The 25,624-nt window shown below is 47.5% G+C and overlaps 1 long non-coding RNA gene across 1 annotated transcript in view; it reads left to right on the top strand.

Annotated features, from left to right (window-relative positions):
* LOC146181350 (uncharacterized) overlaps positions 1-25,624 on the top strand; it is a 126,477-nt gene that overhangs the window by 2,360 nt on the left and 98,493 nt on the right. The gene's annotated exons all lie outside the window — the stretch shown is intronic.

Raw genomic sequence — 25,624 nt, 5'->3', positions numbered from 1 at the left:
GTTCATTTCTTTATTCCTGAGAAAATTTGAAGCTCTAGATTTGTCTGTTTTTTCTGCATATTATTTTGAAATCGGCCAAAATTCAAAACATGGCAAAAGATGGAAAACTGATTCGAATTTAAGAAACTACCGCAACTTTGATTTTTATCGAAATCTGGAAACAATGCTAAGTACTTTGTTAATATCAGTCAATAAATTTATTGAATTCTGCAAAATAATAATAGAAAGATATAAAAGTACATGTTTTTATTCTATAGATGTGCTTATATGGCTTTCCCTTATGGAGTAGGCATCAAAACTTCAATTTAGTATTTGCTGAATTTAGTTACGTTTTATCTTATGCAATATCTAAAGCCTTTTCAGTGCTTATAAAGCCTTTTTCTGCTTGTTGGCAAGGGTTGAATATGGCTTAAAAGGGTATTAATTCATTATTTCTGGCAATTTCATGGCAGAACACAAGTGAAGGCTGAACCATTTTCTTAATTATATTATTCCATTTCTCAATTTTGGCAATATTTAACAATACTATATTTTTTAAATTTTTTTTTAATGTTCACCTTAAGTAACTATCATAAGCAAATCGCTTTGCTGCACGAGTTTTGGTTGCATTGTGGTGGCGTTGTGGGGAACACACCTAGTGGTCTAGAGCCCAAAATTCTGCTTTAAATTACAAATATAACCTGCGTAATAAATGGAAAATTGTTTAGTGCAAACAACACAATGCATCATTCCAGTATGTAAGGTTGAAAATGAACATATTTATAGCGCGCTGCTCCCGAAGCAAAGTTCGCAATTTTTGAGTAAATCAACTGTATAAACAAAACAAGCTTTAATAGTTCTTATAAAAGTATAATGTTTCTTAGTCGTGGTGAGTAAGAAACAATGGATGAAAAATTTTAGTGCACAAGCAGCAGGTCCCCAAACTTGCAACTTTTTGAAAAGGCAAAAACTGTGTTCACCACCTTTAGTGATATGTCTTTTTTTTTTTCGAGAAAACTACGCCGCACCTTACAAACCTAAGGGTCATTTCTTTGGGTCGAGACATTAGCCCACCACATATAAAAATTTAATTGATAAAAAAAATGGTCATGACACCATGATTACTGTTCCTGTCCGAAGACATCCATATTTATTTTCATTTCGTCTCTTCAGGCAATGCGGTGAATAAAAATATTATAGCATATGTTAAAGATTTTTTGCGTCTTATGTTATTAAAGCCACCAACCTACATTGTCACAACTGTCATCCGCTATTTGTAGCTGAAATGACATCACAAAAAGAATTCTGTTGCAAATTGTTCACAAGTTAAATAGACGTACGAGATGACACATGTATACAATAGTAGAATACAATTTAAAAAAGAGCAGTTACTAATTATAGGCAAATTAAAGTTATGATATGGAGCGTGTGTATTACTCTGATTAAAAGTAACAAAGTAGATTTTTAACATAATTATAGGCAAATTAAAGTTATGATATGGAGCGTGTGTATTACTCTGATTAAAAGTAACAAAGTAGATTTTTAACATAATATGTTCGACAATTAATTGCATGTTCACATAGGACACAGTGAGGTCATCCACACATCTGTCTGTGGGGATTAAAGTCATGCCTCGTTAATATGGACACTTTGGTTTCCGACCAAAACTGTCCATAAAGCGAGCCATCCATAATAACGAGTCGTGAATAAAAACTAAAATGATTTTATTCAGAAAAAAAATTTGTAATTTATTTATTTATTTATTTATTTGAAAATACTGCAGGCCATTGCTTGGCCCAAGCAGGAGTGAATTCACATTGTTACATAATGAAAAGAATAAAATTATTCTTTTGACTGCTTTTGTACATAACGGTGTTCACTGGACTGAAAATTTGACAGAACACCGGCAATTTTGAGTGCATTATCCTTGTCATTGTTATCTTCGAAAAATTGTAATGCAGTCTGAAGCAACTCGCACACCATGACACGCGTGAGGGTGGGCTTTGTGTTGGTCGAACTTTCCAGCACGAAATCCTCACTGGCCGATGAATCAGCGTCCGATTCTCTACTCACCGCCACTTCCAAAGTGGCCTTGTCACTGAGTAAAGTAGCCGCCAAGTAGCTGCTTAAGATTCTCTTGAGGCTAGGAAACAGGAGATGCCATGTCTGTTCTTAAAACTTATCAGCCATCCTCTTGAATAGTCACGCCTAGACAGAGCGCAGAATAATTTTTCTCAGTAAACATCACCCTGTTTTACTGAACAAAACATTCCGTAAGTCATCACAACTAACATTTCGTCGCTCACGACCGCACCATACGCGCACACATTTCCAAACCACATTAACAAAGCTGTCTCCATTTCTTCGAACTGCGCTGAGCGCTGTCAGACTGTGGCTGACGCTGTGATGCCGACGTTGAGCCATTTATCGGAGTCCTGTACTATTGATGCTACCGTCGACCTGGCGAGGCTGAGGCCTAGTTTAACTTGGGCCCAGTCCCTCATTGCTTGGATTGACTGAGATGGTTTTTGCTGCTTCTATTAACAGATTGCTTGCTTTGCGCCTACGCTCGGCTCTGTTCTTTTGCGTTTTAACTCCTGCCATGCAAAAAGCCAGACTCAAGTTGAGGGTTACAGGATCTTGATGCTTTGCACTTTTTTGCTTAGTTAACCTTCCTGCCTTTCCGTTCTTGTGATTCTTTCTTTTTTGCCTTGTGCTGTTTTCGTAAGGAAGCGAGGGAGTCAAGTTGGCAAGCTGCTGTGCAGAAGGCTATTGTTGCGTCGAGTCTGCTCCTGTAGCGGACCAGTGGGTAGCGAAAAGCTGAGTCAGACGTCGAGCTGCAGGCACTTGAACATTGGGCGGTGGTCACCCAAGCAGAGACTGGCCGAGAGTTAGAGAGAACTTAACGAAGGTTTATTTACATGGTGAACATATGAGAAGGTACTATCGGCCGAAAAATAATATGGACCACCGCTCAGGTCTAGGCACTATAGCTCAGGGTAGCGAAGCGGCTACGGGGCCGCACAGGGGCGCTGTTATCTCGCGCCGCTCGCTGGCAGCCAGAGCATAGAGAAAGAGATTGGTAAAGAGCGGACACTCCCATAGGGCCCAGCAGCCCATTTGACTGTAGCGCACCAAGCGGTCGGCGGCAGCTACTTCCGGTCTTGCTGAAAGGCGCGCGATTTGAATGCTAGCATGCGCTGCGCCCTTCCCTGCCCTTTTGGAGCATTATTTTGGTTTTACATGGTCTGCTAGGGTTTCTATTTATTTTCAGCTTGCATAACAACATGAAAAATAGATTCCCAGTTCTCTAAACTGGCCATCAATGCAGCAGCGCCACAGCCTTTGCAAAACAGTATTGCAGAAAAGACGCCAAGTGCTTTGTGAAATGAACATTTATTTTGCTGCATATAAAACACATAGAGATGCAACAGATGTAGACGGATGCATTGGCAAAACTTGGCACACAGACGATGTGCACAGCACAGAAAAGTAAAAATACACAAGGCGAGAAACAGCACTTAGAGACAAAAAAAAATAGCATAACGTTGATTTCCGAATTATAGCAAATATGTAGCAAAACAGGCATTATACATAAACTACACAGTCCCAGTAGCGGCTACCTTAGCAAGGGTAACTTGTATTGTTCAGGACAGAGAGGAGTACTGACGCTTGGGGGAAGGCCACACCGTTCACTCGTCGCATCTGCCGTGCTTCGGCTGCAGTTCGTGGGTCCATGCAGTGCTGTTGGAAAAGGAATGAACATGATGCAGAAGGTTGCAATGAACTTTAAGGCCACTGCACCGCGCACACATCTGTGCATGTGGGTGCATACTGAAGACTTGGTGAGCAGCAGTTATGGTCTAGAACAGAAAAGCTCATTCGTAAAATTGATACAAAAGCTACTCTTGCAACGTAGAGGTCAGGAAACGCAGGCTAACCGAACCTATCTGAAAATACATTTCTACAGTGAGTGAAATAACAGCCACTAAACTAACAATACTCCTCAAAAGCACTGAACAGCTGAAGCAATGAAGCTTGCAGCATAATAAAACATCTCACTTTATCGTTGTCCCGTTAAATGCAACGCAACATTACGCAAAACTAGCCGTTCGCAAAACCGCGGTCGGCAAGCACGCCATGTTGGCTTGCCCTTCATACGCGACTTTGTGAAGCGCAGACCGCCTTGCTGAGCTACACTGCCCGAAATGCCTCGCAGTTTGACAAGAATGAAACATTTCTCACCTTGCGATTGTCCTGTTAAACGCGACACCACGCAAAACTAGCCATTTGAAAAACCGCCTCATGCCATGTCGCGTCACGGCGGCGGCCAGCACGCCTTGTCATGCCTATTATCTTGCCCTTCACGCGCGACTTTGTGAAGCGCAGTCACCGCCATACTGAGCTAAACTGCCTAAAATTCTGCGCAGTTTGACAAGAAAGTCAAGAATGCAACATTTCTCACCTTACCGTCGTCCTGTTAAACGCGACACTCAGGAAAACTAGTCGTTCGGCAAACTGCGTCAGGCCTGGTCGCACCGGCCGGCTACGCCATGTTGGCGCAACGGCGTGCCTTGGTGCTTCGCATGCCACTTTGTCCAATGTGCTGAGATAAACTGTTCGAAATGCAGCTCAGTTTCGCAGGAACACAACATTTTAAACCTCGCCGCGGTTGGAAACTGCCGGAGCGTCACGAACTGCGCCTGAACTTCTCTATGCCTGAACAGCCGGCGCGCCTGTTCACGAGCTGCGAAACTTAATTGGCACCGGTCGGAGTGGTCATGGTAAACTGCTTCAAATGCAGCGTAGTTCAGCAAACAACGTTGCTCACCTTGACGTCGTTCCAAACCACAGTCGTTTGGCGTAGCAGCGGTCTGTGCCGCACAGGCGCGGCGAGGCACGAGCAGACAACTCACTCTCTTCGACAGCTTCTTGTCGTCTGCTCCGGCGGGCGGTGGTGGTGGTGTGGGTGGTTGATAGGAAGATGAAGGGGGAGTGCACTGGCCGGTTCACTGCCGACGGTGTCGACACCGCCACTGCCGAGTGCAGATAGTTGGAGAAGGGGGAGGGGAAGAAAGATAAGGAAGAAAGAAACGCAGGCGCTATGCAAAAGCAGTCATGCCCCCCAGGGCGTCTAGAGAAGGTCGGCGAGGCCGGTTACCGCCAAGAAGGCGAGGAGCAGGCGGAAGGGCTTGTCAGATATCGGCCCACGAGGAAACAGAACCTCTTCTGAGGTGGAAGAGGGGAGGGAAAGGGAGTGATAGCCCGAAGAGAGGACGGCACGCTGCAGCGCGAAGGCTGGGCACTCACACAGAAGATGTTCGAGTGTCTCTTCCTGGTGTCCACACACTGCAGACATGCCGGAGAGGGGGTGAGGCTGAACCGGTGGAGACAGGAAGATGTCCGAGCGGAGTCGACTCGGAGAAGGAAGGACCGGTCGGCAAAGGAAAGGCCCGTGGTGGGAAGCGGACGGGGGGGAGATCCGCCCGCAACTCTGGAGTCCGGGTGTTCCAGGAGGAGGTGGTGTCGGATGATGTCTCTCGCCTTGTCCAGAGGTCCCACCGTGGTGCTGGGGAGGGGGGGGGGTGCCAGGATCGTGGGCAGTCCTGGCCAGGGAATCGGCTGCCTCGTTGCCAGCCACTCCAGAGTGGCCCGGCACCCAGCAGAGGATCAGGGTGGTGCCCCAGAGTCCAATGGTGGTGAGTCGTGCAGCCAGGCTACGCACCATAGGAGGGGCACCATCCGGTTTCTGCAGGAGTTGGAGGGCGGAGCGGGAGTCTGTGAGAATGGCCGCCTTCTGGATGTCCGGACTCTCCGCTAGGGTGTCCGCCGCCAGGTGGAGGGCAGCCAGCTCGGCGGTGGTGGAGGCCACAAATGGCAGCCTGGCCCGCCTGGAGATGCCGAGGGCCGGGACAGTGCAGGCAGCCGCAGTCGACGATCAGGGCCCAGGAAGCACCGAGCCGTTGGTGAAGAGCTGTGTTGCCCCAGCGAGGTCCTCCTCCAGGAGGCAGGCAACCTCCTGCTGCAGGCATGCAGCAGCCGCAGTCCTCCTGGTCCCAGCCCCAGGCAGGAACAGCCGGATGGAGTTCGGCCGGCCCAGGTCCGGTCGTGGTGGAAGGGGATGGTCCTCGCTGGTGCCACCCACGAGCTGCTCGAACTCACCCGCCAGGTGGCCTATGCGGGAGCGAGGGCAGCCCAGGAGGCGGTCCAAGAGGGGGGCGGCCATCAGGGGCATTATGGAGGCCCGGCGGGCTACCACTGCAGCGAGCCTTGCAGCGAGTGCCGTCGCGCGCGCATCCGCACATGCGCTCGTTGGTGCCGCCATCCATCAATCGGTGGCAGCGCAAAAAGTCGCGCGTCATTTCCTGGGGCCAGTTTTCGCCAAGTGACCGCTCTTTACCAATCTCTTTCTCTATGGCCAGAGTGCCCCGAGTGGCAACAAACTTCGCCCTCACCCTCGCGCGGGGGCTTGTCGCGCTTGATAAATATCTAGTGTTGCGGTCAGCTGCTCTGCTGTTGACGGTCCCGACGAAGGGGAGCGCACATCGCCTATTCATCGAGCACATCGGGCTGTGGCAGATCAGTTGGACAGCCGCAGTCCGTAAAACTGCAGCTGTGTGAAGAAACGAGTTGGAGTTTTGTTTTTGGCTGTCCTTTTATATTGCCCTCATGTTAGATGTAACTGCTAATCCCCTGCATCCACCATAGCCGGATTTTAGGCAACGTGGTCCAAGACGCCGCACCAGCAGCCACCGTGACTGGCGCTTTTTCACGCCAGTGAGATAACAGAGACGGCGAACTTCCCTGCGGGCGCTGCTTCTCTTTCGAAGCTTTTGTATTGGCACTGTCTTCGCAATAAGCTTGATATTCTGTTAAGCAAAACATTGCAATTTTTTTTTAATTGGGGTCTACGATACATAGTCTTTGATGATAATTTCTTTACAATGGTTCAGTCCCGAAGAGATTCTTAGGAAGACGAATCACAAAAATTATTGCCAGTGATGAAATTTATTTGCAAAAGCAGATTAAGAATCTCATTGGAATTCTTCAGCGTGAGCTAGCAGCCATCCGGGAACGGTCCATACAGGACGTAGGGAATCATGTGACCGGTAAGGATCTCGCAGTACCTTGGCGCTGTGAAAGAGCCCTCGATCCGCACGAGTGGGCCGAGGCCGTCCCTACTGATGGCGCCCCAGACGCTGACTGAACACCGGCCACTGCTGAGCATGTTGTGGGTGTAGTCAGGGAGATACCTGTGCATAGGATAGTTTTTGTTGCGCTTGACGCATTTCTCCAGCGGAAGAGGTGCTCTGCCTCTTTTTTGAAGCTGAATTGGCCACCCGCGGCCAATTCTTCACCACATGGCCCACATCCCAGGCCATGTCGGAGATCTCCTGGAGAAGCTTCTCCCTCTGTATATTGCTCCTCCGTGCCGGATCTGAGGTGAAAACAATGCTCCCGTGAGAAACGAAAAACATCCGGCAGAGACTGTGACAATGTTAGCGTGGGATTACAGTCTGTGCTCAGCATACATACATAACATGCCACTTACTTTCGAAGGTTTTCTCGGTCTTCCCGACGGAAGTAGCCCACCAAGAGATCCGTGCGCTCTTTGATGTATTGAAGCGTCAACGGCTGGCCGACCGCGAACGACACATAGCGTAGCACCGCCATCCAGTTTTCAGGTCGTTCAAATGGATTCTGTGCCACTACCTCCTGAAGAAGCAGCAAATCTTCATGAATGCGGAAGTGTTTCCGCATCCTCTGCTGCGACGAGCTCGAACCACTGGCTGTAGAAGTCGCCGAACCGCTAATCATGCCTGCTACGCTGGTGGCAGCCATCTTTCTCCGCTTGCGGGGACCGTCTCGCTATGCCCGTTACGCTAAGATCGTCCGCGAGCGGAGCGGGTGGTGCGCTCCGCTAGCCCCCTAATGGCTAAGCGGGCTGCGCATGCGCAGTTGAGCTCCCGCTAGCTGCCTTAGCGGAGCGGGGTCTCCGCTCCCGTCAACTAAAACTCTAACAGCGCCCCTGTGCGGCCCCGCAGCCGCTCCGCTACCCTGAGTGGTAGTCCATTTTATTTTCTGGCCGATAGTACATACCAGAGAGCACTCATGCTCTCGTTTTTGACAACTTTTTTGTCCCCAAGTACCTAGTTAGGGAATGTTTTCATCTGGTCGAGACAATTTGTGCAAATGGCTGCCTGCAGCGTTCGGTCGCGCGTTGGTGGCACACATACCTGTTATGCCCGGCTGCTCAATTTTCGTTGCAAAGGATCGCAGCCAGCAAACAAGTCCACGCACTACCTGCATATAACCCTGATGAAAATTCGCTTATTCTTTCATGCTTCGCACAGTTGTTTTGAGCAGGATACGAAACGAGAACATTTGGGATTGGTAGGAGAATATATAGAACCACTAATGGGACAATGGCATGCTGCAAGGATATATACTCACGGTTTAAGATGACGATCACTGAGTCCGAAATGCTAATGGTTTCCCGCCGTTGCTGTACTCCATACTCCGGTGACATTTCACAGCTCTGCTATTCAGAAATATGTAGGAAGCACAAACTGGAGCACATGTAACATATATAGGCTTAAGAGAACGAAATTGTGCATAGCACAGCGTAAAAGAAAATTAGCGAAGAAATTAAATAAAGGCATAAGAAGCAGTCATAGGTCTTGTAGCTTCTTCAACAAGCTCTGAAGTGAACGCTTACGAAGGAGGCACTGTGCCGCTGCGGGTGCTTTCTAAAAAAAAATAGGAAGCCTCCCCATCCACTGTCCGTTTTTTTTTTCTCGATTGTTGGCTTCCGGTTCTCCAACTTGGGCATCACGGACCAAACGTCCCATCTTTCTGCTTCTATCCCGGTCCCCGCGTTAAGTGTTGTCTTCTGAGAGAACCAAGGCACAGAGGCAGACTGAGAGCTACAAAGGGACGAGAGAGAGAGGGAGCGAGCGAGCGAGCCTCGCTTGCATTGAGATGCCTATCTCTCTTTGGCGCACAGCATGTGCTGTACGCGCCAATCCTGACTCTCTCCCTCTCTTTCAAAGAACTTGTGGCCGGCTGTGCTGCTAACAATAGGCATGCACATATCTACGAGTATTAGAACTCCTGCAGCAGCTTCAAAAGATAACATTTTCAATCTTGTAATGGCCGGAAGGTTTCGCCCTGTCCTCAAATCACATTATAGTTTGTGCCAACGCAACCAATGCGTGAACCCATATAGTTGGTGAATCAACAAATGCACGTCATCTTTCTCCTCCCTTTTGCTTCCCACTCATAGGCAACACTGGTACTATTTCTTTATTCCTTTTCCACCGCGTAGCGCGGTTGGAATGATCGAACTCTGAAATAAGAGGTGGAACAAATTTATTGTTTATTGCCGATACATGTGTTGTGCGCCATATATATGTGCCAGGGCTTGTCATGCTCGCAGCCTGCGCAAGAAACTGCCTTTTTTATACCACTGTGTGAATTCCAAAAAGCTAAAATGGTAACCTCAAGAGTCTTCCTTCGTTTCATTTGCAGGGCTTATGTCTAGAGAGTTTGCACAGCGTATTTGGTCCTTTCCCCAGGTAAACAGGCAATGCGGCGCTAAGTGCCTTATGGATAATGCAAGAGTGCTAGAAAAAAAAAAAGTGACTGAACACAGTCGTTTGTTCAATCAACTTCGATGCCAAAAAGATGTTCGACAGGGTCTGGCTCACCCTGCTTGTCATTACACACTTGAAACCTATATGTTAAGTCAAATACTTCAACGGCGACAAGATACTGGATAGTCGGATAGTGTTACATGCAGTCCAGTTGCTGTGGACTGACTTCCACAGCAATTGCCACTCTGACAGAAATGAGAGGTCAATTTCTCGGCTGATGCAGAGTTGGGACGCAGTGCTTCAGCTGAAGAATGTGGTGTCATGACTTGTATAACACTATGAATGGACATGATGACTTGTATAACACTATGAATGTTACAATGCAATGCATGAACAGCTTAGAAATGTTCCAATGATTTACATTAAAGAGGCTGGGACACCATATTCTGAAGGTATGAAAAGCCTACTGTTGGTTACTCCTGTATGCAAGGACACTCTCAGCGAAGTATCAGACGCTACAAACGTTTTTAAATAATTTTAATTCGGCTCCAAAGAATCTCAAATGCTCTTTCTCTTGATCGAGACCCATCGCTAGCACAACAGTTTGTGACGTATGAGCTCGGGAATCGAAACACGGACGGATCGACGTCATAGCTCAAAAAAGTGACGTACGGTGAGCTGCCGGCCGCACTGGTCGGTGCGGCCCGCGGCATCGACAGCATCCCTTAGGGGCCAACATGGAAACAGCGTACTCGCATTCAACCATCGGGGCGCGTATGAAAAATGTGGTTCAAGTAAGCACTTTTTGCTGCGAAGTCGTTGGCAACCTGTAAGAAAAAAAAAGACTATCTTTTTCTAGAGTTTCTATGTTTCAATAGTTCGTTTAGAGAGAGGCCACGATCGCCGCGCCTCTGATGGCATAACTCGCATGGCATAACTATTTCGTACAACTAAAACTGGAATTGAATAATGTGGGCCACCATGAATATTGTAACGGACGACATCAAGGAATAAAAAGCGGGCAGTGAGCGGACAGGAGCGCTCGCGCTAGGCCCGGCAACATTTTCATTAAACATCAACTCACTGTCATCGACGATCTCTCTGTCCTCTGTTGTCCTGTTTTCATCGGCTTGCCGTATCGTAACAATATCAAACTTCACAGCTAGCTGATCTTGAGGGCACTGTAACACAATGATTACTGTCAAAATGTTCAATGCGGACTCAATCGCAGGCTCCAAACAGGGCCTACGCATTAACGAGCGTAGCCTGCACCCCGGCCCAGTATAAACAACAGAAAGAAAAAATACAACAAAGAAGAGAGTAGTTTACCGAGCAATGGGCCCATGAGAGAAAAAAACAACATACAGCGCTTGTACTGCATTATATTTTGCATGTTTCTCAAGATTTTGAGCTCCTTGCTCTGCGTATAAATTAGCTGAGCCCTCAGTCATCGCATCGCTTCCCGAAATGTTTACATACAAATAAGATTTAGTTACCATCAAAATAGTGTCGCTGCTGCGCTTGCTGGTATTGAAGCTTGGTTGCACTTTCTTCCTTGAAGGCTTGTGCTACAGCTGCTACAGCTCCGTGTTCAGCGATTACGCCCACTGTAGCAGAGCACCACCAAAGAGCCGGCGCTGGTAAATTTACCAGCGATGCCAAATTAGACATGTTAAAATGATTCCAGTGCATAAAATAGTGCACATAGGCATCCAGAACATTAGTTGCAAGGCGTGAGTGCAGGCAGCAAGCTCCAATGGTCAAGACGTTGTAATTGTTAGAGCGGCAGCAATGGCCTGTATGCTTCGAAACATGATGTCCCAACCTTATGAATGCGATTCAACAAGATTGACGACTGGGCGAGCTGGTAACGGTTCATTTTAAACCAGCCAAAGGACGAGACACGGGGAATTGAAAAGAACAGGACAAGGCTGGACTAACAACTGAATATTTATTGAAGGAAAGAAGACAACGAAGACTCGTTCTGAAAAGCGCAAAGATGCAAAAATGTTTCAATTGCTCCCACTTCTCGACATGGCCGAGTGGTTAGCGCAGAAGGCTAGTGAGTAGAGGTACAGAGTTCAAAGTGTGCTTGTGCTGCACTTTTTCTAGTTTCAATTTTTAAAAATTTTTTGAGCATTTTTTAATGTAGTTGAGGAGCGTCGTTACTTTTTAGCTTTTACTTTTTATCGAAGACGTTTTATCTTCTCCGGGCGACCAGTGTCACCAGTGCGGTGCGTGCCAGTACGCCCAGTCTCCAGCGTCATACTGGGTCCATAATCAGCTATGGCACTGGGGCGCTGGGACCCAGCGACACTGGTTTTTGCAATAGGGATATCGTAGTGCAATGTCGGCAACTTGTTATCGGTAGCTAATGCTGGCATGTATGTGACATTTTGTGCAGTGCATTGCTGAAGTTGGTAGCGATCCTTGACAATTCCTGTGATATGACGGCTATGGACGAAGTAACAAGCATCGATCGCATCATTTGTGGGGATTGTCGAAAACAGAAAACTTGCGCTGATAGAGGTGGCTCGCAGATTTGTGTCCAAAATTCATAACCGTAGCATAAGGCAGGTGTTGGCACGATGGAGCGAATGCTAGGAGAGTAATCGATAGGCTAATCCAGCGCGTAGCTGTACAAGTTTGCCGATTAATGCACACTGAATGGACCATTTGCAACTTAGTGTCGTCTCCTCGTGTTGCCTCTGCGCTAAACTTGTTGCGCTCGAACTTGTTGAGCATCCATCGCTTTGCCGTCGTCATCGCTGGCAAGCGGATCGAAGCGAAAATGATTCTCCGGATTCTCAGTTGCGTTTTCACCGCCGTCCTTGCTTAAAAAGGCGTCGATGTCCTCGTATTCTGAAGGCGACACACTTTAATCGGAATCCAAGTCTGACATAGTTGTTGCTTGGCTGGGTGCTCCGGTGCGAGAGCAGACAATGAATAACAGATTGCATCACTACTATTGGTCCCCACGTGACCAAGCCGGTGTGCCGCTTCCCTAGCTGTGATGTCATGGCCTAACCCGGCGCTCAGAAACCAAAACCGAAATCACTCAGTATAAACATGCAATAATAAATTATTCATCGGACATAGATGATTCCTACGTTGTGCATCATGCTCCCTGAAACAATACGCGACGTTTGAAACAAAGAACGCGCAAACGAAAAATGAAGCGTCTCAACCCCTTTAATACAACATTTAGTTAAGTAAAAAGAACAGCAGTTTAACCATTGCTTAGCCGAGATAGGTGATCGATAGCTCGGTTTTGCATGGTTTAGCATATTTTTTTCTAGCCAAAACCTTGTAAAACCTTAATAAAACTTGAAATTTCTCTAACCAACACTTCTATTTTATAAAAACCCGACGTTTCGTAGCCGGCTCGGCTCCTTCTTCAGGGGTGCATGACGCGGGGCTGCGTGCAGCTATAAGTAAAGGAATGGTCGAGGGGGAGAAGAAGGTGGGGGGGGGGAAGAATGGGGAGGGGGTGAGATGTGTGTGAAAGAAATGAGAAGGAAGGAGGGGGTTTAGATGAGTGAGGGTGCCGCAGGTGCAGGTGTGCTCGCTGGCGACTTTTTTCTTTTCTTCTGTGAAGTGGCCAGGAGAGAGCGAAGACCTTGCAAGTATACAGCAGGGAGGTTGCCTATTGTCCGGTTGATGTTATTTGCGGTCGACTGTATGTGCCATGACTCGAGGAGGCGTCTTTTGCGGTAATTGGTCTCGATCTCTAGGATGAATGTTTCTTCGAAATTTATTCTGTGGTCGGAATCTTCTGAATGTTCAGCTACGGGGTTGCGTTCTCTTGAAAAATTTCGTACATCGTTCTTGTGTTGCCGAATTCTTTCTTTTAGGTTTTTTGTTTCGCCAATGTAGCTAGCATCACAGTCGGCGCAGGGAATTTTGTAGACAATGCCTTGGGCTCTTTCTCTTGGTGGTGGATCTTTGGGGAAGGGTAGCAAGCTCCCCAAAGTGTTTGAAGGCTTGTGCGCCATTCGAATTCCCTCTTTTCTTAGAATACGGGCGATGGTTTCGCTGGCGCCTCGGACATAGGGGACAGTGACATACTTTTGAGATGTAGTTGTTTGCTGCTGGTTATTTTCTTCCCGGGGCCTGTCGTTGCATTTTTGGCGGCGAATGATTTTCCGGATAAATTTTTTTGGGTAGCCGTTCATGGTTAGTTCCTTGAATATTAAGCGTTTTTCGTTTGCTTTGTCGGGCTCTGTGGTGCAATGTGTTTCCACTCTTTGTAATAAGGTCTTCACAACTGACGCTTTATGGCTTGTCGGGTGGTTCGAAGTGAAATGCAGATATCGCCCTGTGTGGGTGGGTTTTCGGTATACGGAGAATCGCAGACGGTTGTTTTTTCGGGCCACCAGAATGTCCAAAAACGGCAGGGCGCCTCGCTTCTCCATTTCTAGGGTGAACTGAATCTCCGGTTGTATGGAATTTAGATGAGAGAGGAAATTTTGGACTTCAGATTTCTTAATAATTGAGAAACAGTCATCGACATATCTCAGAAAAATTTTTGGCGGTGGGCGGAAAGAGTTGAGAGCTCGTTCTTCGATGTGCTGCATAGTTATATTCGCCATAGCGACAGAGATGGAGGCACCCAAGACAACCCAACCAGACAGGCAAATCTGTCGAAATGTTTAGCTTGTAAAACCTTGTCTTGACCTTCATTTGCAACGGTGTCACAGATATGTCTGGAGTACTTGGTGCCTCTTTCATGAATGGTCATTGCAGTGGTAATACTTCCTGCTGTGCCTTTCACTACATAGTTTTTCTTCATAAACGCTACAACCTACAGCTCTTCATAAAGCAAGATGACGGTAGGGCATCATCGTTGGAAGTTCAAAAAAACAAGTGCAGCTGAGCAATGTGATCCTAGTTTCACTAGAACTCGACTGGCATTGCCGCTAGCTGTGGCAGTTAGTTTTCATCACGGAAACATTCTTTGAATGTTCGTCTTGCTGCTTGACAAATGGTAAAGCGTAGTGTTTCAGTATACTGGTGGAAGAGTTGCACCACTTCTGTACGTGCTGGGCATTTATAATAGACTTCTGCAGCCATGGGGTCCAGATATCTTGCAGCAGTGTGGTCAAGAAGCGGAATAGTGCTGAAACAAACTGCTCAAGAGAGCAGTACAGAGGGACAGCACTTTTTAGGTTAGGATTCGGTGAAATTTATCGCGAAGTGACTTCCACCGCCTCTGGAGGAAGTTTATTCCTTCTGCGTGATTGAAATACAGTGACAAATTATTCTTTATGCACATGCATGTCATAAATGTCAGGTTGGCTTACCTACTCTTGGTGCTCCCGGAAGAATTACTCCCAGTATTTCTTCCCAGAGAGCTCTTTTGACCGATTTGTTTTTATGCAGCCGGTGGCTCGCCAGCCACAATGATGGCCTCCTTTCCATCTCTGCAATTAACAACTCATTATCAACTTCTTTACTAGCCCACAAGGTCTCCATCGCGCTGTTTCCTAGTCGACGAGGAAAAAAGCAGTATGTGCATTCAGGCCGCTCGAAGCCTCATTCCGGATGTGGAACTACCAGTGCGTTGTCCGATTGGTCTACGCCGGTCATGACGCCTGCGCGCCGGTAACGATGCGTGCATCGCGCGCGCCAAATATCTGGCAAGAACAGATCGGAGCGTCGTCGCTCGCGTTGCTCGCATCAGGGCCCGCGCGCATGTGCAGACTGAGTTTGGCTGACACGTGCGACGTCGCGCGCGCGGCAGTGCATGACGCGTGTGTGTTTGGAGTCGGGCCTTAAGGATGTGGTCACATTGTTCTGCTGATATGGCCATCTTTTTGCAGATGACTTCATGCCTAAATATCTACCCTAAAGGCCCTCGTCATGAGAGTATTACATAGGGTGGGGTAAAAAATTAAACATGAAAGTACAAGAAAGAACATATAACATTAAGAATTGAACAAAAACAAAACAAGAAGCGCACAATAACTCAATAGTCAATAAGTATCAAACTGCAGTGGAACAGCAAAATGCAAAATGAACATAATGAAAGAAAACTACAAAATAATAAACAGAACGAAAAATTTCAAACACATAATGATGAGTAGAATGGAACTAAAAAAAAAAAACTGCACATCGTTTTCATTTTTAAAAGTTCATGAAATGATGTCGCATTCGTTTCAGTTTCAATTGTGAAAGGCAGCTGGTTTCATCCAATAATAGTTTTAGGTATGAATGATTTGGCGAAAGTTGAACTGGGGTATGTGATGTGTTTGGCCTTAAAAGGTTGCTCACGGTGCAGAAAAACTGCTGAGGGTGAATGAAAGAAATCGTTTTGGAAGGAACAGTATAAATTTTGTGGGAAGGAGTTAAGCGAGTCTGAGCTGGTTTGCGATGATGGGAAAGGTTTTCAAGTCCAGCACGAGCTTTTAATCTGGTGACGCTAGTAAAACGTGAGTAGTCTAAAAAAAGTAAAGTGAGCAGCACGGTTTTGCAGGGATTCAATGTTATCTTTGACGTAGGCTTAATCTTGGCTCCATATGGCAGAAGCATACTCAATTTTAGGTCGTTAGTTAATGCAGAACCTTTGTGCTCTAGCTCTAATCGTCTTGGGATGCGGCACAGTGAAGTTTTCATAGCCGCACACATACTTGTAGGCAGGGGGTGAAATTGTAAACAAAAAGAATCAAAACACCATAAATTTAACTGAATAACACTCATTGCTTCATCAGGCAGAGAGCTGGGAAGCAGTACTGGTTGCGTAGGTTCCTTGTCTGTTTTGTCTAGCAGACGGGGTCGCTAACTTAAATGGCACGAGCCCACACCTGGCAGGCAAGATGAGGCTCTGGCAAGTGTGAAAGACACTCTTGAAATAAAAGTTCCATAGGCTTCCGCACCACGAGCCCAGACCGTTCCATTGTACACCAAGTGACCTCTACAGTGGTGTTTTTTTTACACACCCAGACCGGGCCCTCAAGCATCTTATTAGCATCTTTTGAGGAATTTCGCCCTTCAGGGGGATATGCACAACTCCACATTGCGGTTTACTAGCCCGAGGTGGCCACCATCTTCTAGAGCCCCCTTACCACCTCATACTTGTTAAAAGAGCAGAGTGCTTGCTTACACAGAACTCCTCTACAGCATGCTACCTTCACATTCATTTGCTTCTCATGCATAACAAGGTGGACACCCACACTAAGGTGGACACCAAAATATTACATTGCGCCTGCAACATGAACACTTCTGCCTTGCAGATATCACTGTGCTGAGAGAGGTTGCTCCATCCCGTGCCATCACATGCTTAGCCTGACTTCGTGGTCGGAGAAATAGATGGATATATGCTCGACTTACTGCACTGATGCCTGGTTCTCAAAGATGAGGCAAGTATTTCACAAGGTTGTCACAGCTATGAAATGGGATGCCCTGCATAAGTTGTAAGAAATTCCTGTTTGTGTTTATATCTCCATTAGTCTCCCACTACTAACGTTGGTGTGGATTGATGGGCAGTTATTGTGAGTCGAAGGAAGTGCACATCTTTGGTGAGCGCAGTAGGGGAGAAGTAGACAGCTAATACCAGCAAGCCATTGATCAACTTTGCGGTGCACAGTCTACCAACTTCATCTGACATGCCAAACATTTCGATCGGTATTGCAGAGAGACCTGTACGGTGGCTATGCGTTTTGGCTCGGGCGGTGCACATATCGAGATCTGCCGCCATTGATCTGGCGCTCTAATTGCCGCCGCACAGGGGTGGCATTGGAGGAGGAGCAAAGAGAGCAATTAAGGTACATAAGTTATCAGGAGTGGAGAGGCAGCATGTGGACGCATTGGAACGCTGCGTGGCGGAGAGATCGCAGGGACTAACTGATGCCGCTGACGCTGCTAGCGAGTCGAGTGAACATAGCTCTGCATTTCTGCTTGGGATGCACGCACCGTGATCCATTGATGCTGAGCCAGTGCTTCGGCAATCGGAGAACACCATGCACTATTGTGCAGTCGTCGCCGCGGATGAAGAAAGTGGGGGGTGCACGCAGTGGCAAACAGCGGCGGCTATGCATTTCGGCTTGGGCATGCGGTAGAAATGGCAGGTTAGGAGTGCGCTGCCTTGGCTGCGGAGCTGTTTACAAGGGACAGCGACGCGAAACGCAGGAATGAGCGCGTAAGAGCTGTGCTCTAAAATTCGCACTGACATCGGTGTCCACTGCTACCTATGGTGCAAAGTTGTGCAAGTCTTCCACTGTGCACGCAGTGCATCGTGGCAGCCACCTTGACGTTCTTTGGGGTGATCTCTTTCTTGGGCTGGCAGTCGTTGAAGCATGGCATGCTTGGTTTTCTGCTGTGACAGCGGCGGGAGAGTGGGAACAGCACAGAAGAGGGCAATGGCACAGTAGAACGAAATGAATTAAATCACTATAATGCAAAACCAAATCAGGTTGAGTATTGTATGAGGAACGCAGCAAGCACAAAACACAAAATGTGCCAAATAAGGGAACGCAATATCGTGTCTGAAGGGACCATAACAGCTCGAGAGAGGGAATACAATTACAGTAGAGATAACATGGCTGCCTTGAAAACGTAGAGCAATGCAAAACTAAAGAAGAGCATCATACTAAACATTAAACAGCATGCATATAATCACATACAGCTAAGAGCTTTCAGAACTTCAGACAATACACTACAAATCACGGTATACGCACCAGCGGCAGCGACAGGCGGCGGGGTCATGCGGCGTATCACCAGGGATTGTCGCCTCATGCGGTTACCAAATCTGGTAGCTTCTATTTTTTTATTATGGGCATGAAATTAATGAGACGAACTTCGTAGAATAGCAACTGTGAAAATATCTCGCGCAGAACAAAAGACCTTGTTGGTACTGCACCTTTTGCAAGACACGGTCGCCGCGGTGCACTGAGTGCATGGCCCTTGTTCTCAGCTTCCCATGATTTTGACACGAGATGCGGCTCGTAATGGTTTTTGCATAGGAAGTCTGAATGTTGGAGTAAACGATCCTTAGGTGGGATGGCATTTCTCCGCACCTTCAAATGGTCTTCATCCTTTGGTGCCGAAAACAGTGCCAACTTTGCACAACCTGTTGCCTGTCGTGCATCGTGGGGCAAAGCACTTTCGTTCCATCTTCGAGACCCTGAAGCACTGGCAACAGCACCATACACACCAACAATCAAAGTGCAGTCATGTTTGAGTAAAACAAAAACATTGCATACCGAATTACAACACCGTTCCGAATAAAACTTACATTTAACGGCGCACTCACTGCGAGCAGACAGCGGCGCAGGAGCGCCCACTTGGGTCTGCATGTCTGCATCGCCGCCTGTCGGCAGGCAGCGGAACTGCGAAACATTGCGCAACGTTTGGAGCACAGGACAAGCGGCGCCGCTGACGCACCTTTCTATTTTTCACCGTGGCGCAAACACAACGTTATGCTTTTTTTTTTTTTTTTCATATTTCTAAGGGACAGTGTCGATGATTGCAAGAACGTAACGCTGGAGTTCCAGCTTTTTTTTTATCAGCAATGCTTTCTGCAATAGCAGTTTTCCGTACAGCATTTCCTGAGTGAGGAAATTAAAAACTGGCAGTCGCTTGTTCACGTTGTTGCTCTTTGAGCGCGGTTATTACCTTGTGGCCTCGACGCGCAGCCCATTGTCAATAAGCATTTCAAGTGCCGCGGTGAGTGCCACTTCGTCAAGGCACAGTGTAAAAAAATGGGGGTGCTCTGTAATGCATCCAGACGGTTGCTGCCTAGTTGCCGCCGGGATATCACGGCTGCAGATGCTCTCGAAGGCAGACGGCATCAGCACAGTGTAAAAAAATGGTGCTCTGTAACGCATCCAGACGGTTGCTTCCTAGTCGCCGCCGGGATCTCGCGGTAGCAGATGCTCTTGAGAGCAGACGGCATCAGCACAGTGTAAAAAAATGGGGCTCTGTAATGCATCCAGACGGTTGCTTCCTAGTCGCCGCCGGGATCTCGCGGCAGCAGATGCTCTCGAGGGCAGACGGCATCGGCACGCACTGCCCGCAGCTGCACCTGTTCGAATTCATCAGTTAGCGATTGCACTCTCTCAATGTCTGAAAGTAGGCCAGGTTGCAAGGCTCGAACATCACACACCAATGCGTACTCCCGAGACGGCCGGGCTCGGGAGGCTGACGATCGGGGCTTCTGCCTTTCGGCACGACTGCTGCTGGTCAGGCGCAGGCTCCGTCTTCGCCTTCGCAGTTGTCATAGTCGCTGTCGTCTGAACCTTCTCGACCTCGCATCCATAAACGTGCATCGGCCTAAGGCTCAAGGCCCAAGCGTCGGCTTCTTTCTAAAAGGCGACGCTGGATCTCGGGGAGGTCGGCCATATTTTTAGGAGGTAGTATTGCTGTAGAGCATGATTAGAACTCCTAAATATGCGCCGAGCTCGGTCAACTTCGGCTTAGCAGGCTCTGACAACAGGAGCTCATTGGCTTAGTGACATGACGTAGGTTGTTGAGTTGAGGAGGACGTGCGCTAGGCAACCGAAATTGTTTTTTCATTATTATATCAATGCAGATGATGAAACGAATCAAGGTATAATGTAGGATGAAGGATCAGGATTTCATAAACAGAAGTCATGCAAAATTTCCGGAAAACGTTTCACGACCCCTTTAAAGACGAGACATTTTGTTATGCAGCAAAGTGTGAAGCATTTATTATTTACAGCTCTTGTTAAAATAATAATAATCGTCTTGTTTCTGAATTGTCACAAAGGTGACCTGATGATCTGTAAAGTAGCAGGCAGCAGTCTCGATGGCCCCAATGCAGTACTTTGGAAGGTTTGTCTCTGGTACGAGGGGCGTTCAATAAAGATTTCTCCTGACCCACTTTCTATAGACTGAGAGCAACGAAACTGCAGATTTATTAGTCCTCTACATAGGTGCCACCCAGGCACACACACTTCTCCCATCTTTTTATGCAACTGGAAACACCTCAAGTTGACTGGTTGCTGCAAAAGCCATGTTGTGACTTCAGAAATCAGTCTCATCATCTGGTAAATGCTTGTTCTTCAAATATGCTTCATTGTTAGAAAGAGGTGGAAGTCCGATGGTGCGAGGTCAGGTGAATAAGGGGGATGTGGTAGAATTTCAAAGCCGCAGCTGCGTGCTTCCATCTGGGCAACATGTGAGTTGTGAACTGGGGCATTGTTTTGCAGAAGGTGGACACCCTTGGTGAGCATGCCACGTCTTGCTTTTGATGGCCTCCCGCAATTTCCGCAGCAGTGAAGCATAGTATGCCGCAGTAATCGTGGGACCCTTTGCTAGGAGATCTATCAAGACTACTACGCGGTGGTCCCAGAAGACTGAGCATGACCTTGCCCGCCGAGGGCTGGGCGTATGCCTTCTTTGGAGGCGGTGAGTCCAACTCCTTCCATTGCATTGACTGGACTTTAAAACATTGCTCCTCGCGTGGCAGCAACTCACGCAAATACGCCTAAGTCATTCCTGTAGGCACTGCTTCTCTCTTTGTCTGGCAAGTCTTCATTCCGTCGTTCGTGTACATCCCGCTGGCCTGTTAGTCTCCGGATCATAGTTATGGACCCAGCTTTCATCCCGAGTAGTTGCGCTTCGTCGGCGACAGTGCGTGGCTGGCAAACGCCACGGGGCGCAGTTTCTCGTCCTCCTTTTGAAGAAGCACTGTGCCCACTCCGAAATCACAGGCATATGTCTGGATCACGAAGGGTTGGGTAGCTTAGGTAGTATTTAGGTTGGGTAGTTTCGGTGATGCGGTGTCGGCGATGGCTTGCGAGAGCCGACGAAAACTCGACTCCTGTTCCTCTTTCCATTCCCACAGGGCTGCCTTCCTTAACAACTTTGCTGGAGGGGTTTGCAGTCGTATCCAGCGACTCCCCCCTTTTGGGGGGAGGACAATCACAGTTCTAAAATCAGAAAAACATATTTTTCATCCGAGCTTGCTGCTTTGTTTCTTTTTTTTTAATACTTTTTTCCGACCTTTTTTTTTTTGAATTGGTGATAGTTGCTCACAATTCTGAGAAAATGCCGCATGGCCATTACATCATTTGGCCCTGAGAATTCTAGGATATCGCGAAGTTTTCAAGGTTCTGGAGCAGCTTGTCCTCGCTGAACGCGGTAGCCGCACAAACTGACTTCAGCTCTGTACAGCTGTGCCTTAGTGGGGTTCAGTGTGAGGCCTGCTGTTCTGAGTTTTTCCGGAACGTCTCGGAGATGATTGAGGCGTTCCTCGAATGTGCGGGAGTAGCTGACGATGTCGAGGTAGGCGAGGGCTTGATGCCATTTGGCGCCTCTCAGTACACGGTTGACCAGCCGCTGAAAGCTGCTCGGACTTCTGGACAGGCCGAAGGCCATCCTAACGAATTCGTAAAGACCCCTGTGACAGGTGAATGCCGTTTTACACTCGTCGCCTAGTCACATCTCTACTTGGAGAGATAGCCTTTGCTAGCGTCCAGAGTAGAAAAATACTGCGCTACGCCGAGGTTCGAAACAATGTCGTCCACTCTTCAGAAGGGGCATGCATCCAGTAATAACCTGCACGTATCTCCTTTGCACCTTGGGTGCTCCGTCAGGGACGGTGAGCGTTACAATATACAATATTTGCAATAGGGGTTCAAGGTGGCACTGGCTAACAGGGAAATATTCCCAGCTCGGCATAGTCGAAGGTGCAGAGCATCTAAACCTAGTCCAGAACAGCGTCTCAGCTTCTGAGGCTCTGTTTTATCGACCCGTAAGCCCTGCCCACATCTTGGTACACCCCGTCTCTGCAAACATGCAACCCGATTCATTCACAACACGCGACACGCCTTTCTAATATTGGGACAGTACGCGACCCTTTCCCCAAAGCGTAAAACACACAAAAAATTCGCTTCTTTACGTATTGGCCACCGCTGCTCAATTGATTCACCACATAGTGGGCCCTGCCTGGTGGCACTTGCAGTCCAGCAGAAAACTCTCTGCTACCAGACAGACTGACGCGTTCCCACGCCTTGTGGTGGTTTTCCCCTTTGCCCGTAAGCAGCTCCGACAGGTAGCGATTAGCGGTGTCTCGACGTTATGCACCGCCTACGCCCCTTCTCGAATGCGACCCGACGAGGGCACCCTTTTCCATTCAGGGACTCTGGACGCTCATCCACCCCACATTGCGTTGGCGTCTGTGACAGCGGGAGACGCGCTCGTCTCTTCATCGCCTCTCGAATTTTGCCTTTCTTGGCTGAGTGGCTGAAGCTAGCCTTTACGCATCCTTTTGTGCGACCGCATTCAGTCGCCTATAGTCCACGCACAGTCTTGAGCTTCCGTCCTTTTTGGGGGAAAGCACAACTGGGAATCCCCAGGGGCTTGATGAGCGGCGAACAGTACCCGCATCGATAGAGTGTACTGGAATAGCCTGACCACAGCCGCATCTGTGAGGCGTGGCGTACAGACGGGAAGAGGGGGCTGCGAGTGACCTGTCTTGGTTGGCTTGCTGTCGTCTGCCTGCAGCGTTGCATATTGCTGCACGCTTTGGTGGTTACTCCAGTGGCTGGTTAAGCTGTCCATTCAGTACAGACTGCGTGTGCGCGAAGGCAAGTAAAATGCCTCCGAATTGTAACGAAATACTGTCAAGGGAATTGCTTGTCCAGAGCGTCTGCTGCTGTGGCGGATACGCCCTGTGCAGTCGCTGTTCTTAACTTGTTCCGACTGCGGCGGTTACCTAGGCAAGTCTGTATCGATGCTGGCGTCATGTTGCAAATGCAAGCTTTTTTTCCTTGTGTAAGCTGCGGAAACTCCAGCAAGGATAAGCGTCCAATCGAAACTAGCAGCCAACACGGCGGTCGCATTCACAGTTTCGGCAGTGTATGGCCGGTGTGAAGCACACGTGCAGTCGTGGCACATGTCACTCCGACCGCACAAATCCTTGCAAAATATTCTGTCACCTACCCCTGTACTTTTTCAGACAGAATGTGGAGTTTGCATTTATTGCTTAAATGGATATGGTCATGCAATTGAAAAACAATAAATGCAATTACAAAACTTTTAATGACTATTTCACAAAGCATTAGCAAATTGCCAAACAACCATACACATCCATATTTTTCAACATACCATAAGCATGCATCAAAAACAGCTTCAACATCATAACTGCACTAAAGCTGACCTTAATCTTGAGTGTTTTTTTTTTTATATTCTTTTGCGATTCATTATTACGGGCTACTCTTGTGGACAGTTTTGCTCGGGAACCAAAGTATACGTATTTAAAGAGGCATGACTAATTAGAATTCAATGTGTCTGATGTATAGAATGGTTTGAGAACAAGGTGAAGGGCCTGGGGAAGAAAATGGGGTAAGCTACAGTGCACTTGTGAATTCTGTGAAAGTATGTGAATTTGTCAAAATACAAAGAAATGTGGCAGCCTGAAGGGTCAACACAGTAACAAAGTTACACACATCGACGCACCCTCAGATGCTGTAGCATCTTTGCCGCTCTTCGTTTGCCTTATTGGTACCCTTCAACAGGAAGTGCAGACGAGTGACAATATAAAATTTCACTATGCTGCCCTTCACTTCAGCATCATGCAGAATACAGCCAAAGCTCTTGTCTTCAGCCCTGATAAGGGCAAGAACATCTAAAATGCTGTCAGAATGAACGTTATTCCCACTGAAGCAGTCAGTGAATGCACATTCTAAGTGGTTTACGAAGTTAAACAACTGCTATGATGGGTAGAGCAAACCAGCCCCTATCACAGTAACTTGTAAACCCAGTGCATTCGCTTCTGTTGAAGCTACAAGAAGAAGGGAAAGACAAGCTTCACAGCCAGACTTTTCACACATTTTCTCGCAACATAGCTAGCCATATAATATGCAAAGCGGGCATCACTTTGTTTTTTTTTACAAGGCTGGAAGGTTCATTTGGGAGACACTGCTGACAGGCAGGTTCCGCTCAGAAATATGCTTATCTATTCCACCAAGAATGATTCTAGCCTCAGCACGGCGTGCATCTGCTGCATCTAGAAGTGATGTCAGAACCAGTGGCTCAACACTTGTGTCATGAACTGGTCTTGGTCTGGCTGGGCTGTAGAAGCTTTTGACAGTTCACAGAAATTAAGATTTGCTCAGGGGTTGGGTGATGTTACACCCAGGCGATTGGCGCACAACCCCAAACAAGTTTTCAATAGGATCTTGAGAGAGCTTTGACGTCAGTAGATATCAGTAGCCAAGTTCCTTGGTGACATAGCTGAGCAAGGACAGGTCACTAGAAAGGGTAACCTTCAGGCCGATAGCAGTTGGTTTGCTCAAGAATCCTTTGCCGTTGCTGGTGTGCTACTCCCACTTGTTGAGGTACTCGAGCAAGCCAGAAAGCACAGCTGTACCATTAGAGCCCGGCCAAAGGGCTTCTGACCTTAACTGGGATGTAATGATTTTAATGACTTGATTCATCAACCTGGAATTAAAAAAAACTTGATTCATCAACCTTGAATTAAAAAAAAATGATTGTAGAAATCGGAATAAAACGAATCAAAAAGTCGCAAGGTTTTTGGAAGGCACACAGAATCTAAATGTTTTGTTACCTGAAGAAAAATTCTGTTGCATTAATGGCCCCCTTTACATAGCTGTCTTCAAGTTTATCCTTGTAGTGGTGCAGGTCCCATAGTACCATGTCTCCAAAAAAGTTGGAAAGTCAGAGACACTCATTTTTTCGAAGCCATTCGGTTCAAGGTGGCTACTGGTCAACCGAGGCATCGCTTTCAAAGTGACATTGTCTTTGTCTAGTTTAAATGTTTCCCAGAGAAAATACATAGATACCTGAAGCAATGAAAACTGCAATAATGAGTTATTTAGCAAAGTATATGAAGTACCATAACTGCAACGTATAAAAAATCATACCCACCCACTTGGTGTGTGTGGTAAAGCCATCTTTCAAGAGTGCGTTGCGAAGGCACTTGACTGAAGGCACTTGAAGGGAAGTCTGACAGAAAATGAAGGGTCCTCTTTGGGTCGACAGGGTGCGTCACTTTGCAGACAGTTTTACTGGCTGTTCCTCGAATGCCCATAAGTGTCCACATTCTCCGGTTCCACGAGGCACCA

The sequence above is a fragment of the Amblyomma maculatum genome, chromosome 8, assembly GCF_055883805.1.
Source record: "Amblyomma maculatum isolate TAMU_Amacu chromosome 8, ASM5588380v1, whole genome shotgun sequence".
In the NCBI taxonomy this organism is placed as follows: Eukaryota; Metazoa; Arthropoda; class Arachnida; order Ixodida; family Ixodidae; genus Amblyomma; species Amblyomma maculatum.
Note: the sequence above shows the minus strand (reverse complement) of the source record. Positions and strands in the feature narration are given on the sequence as shown.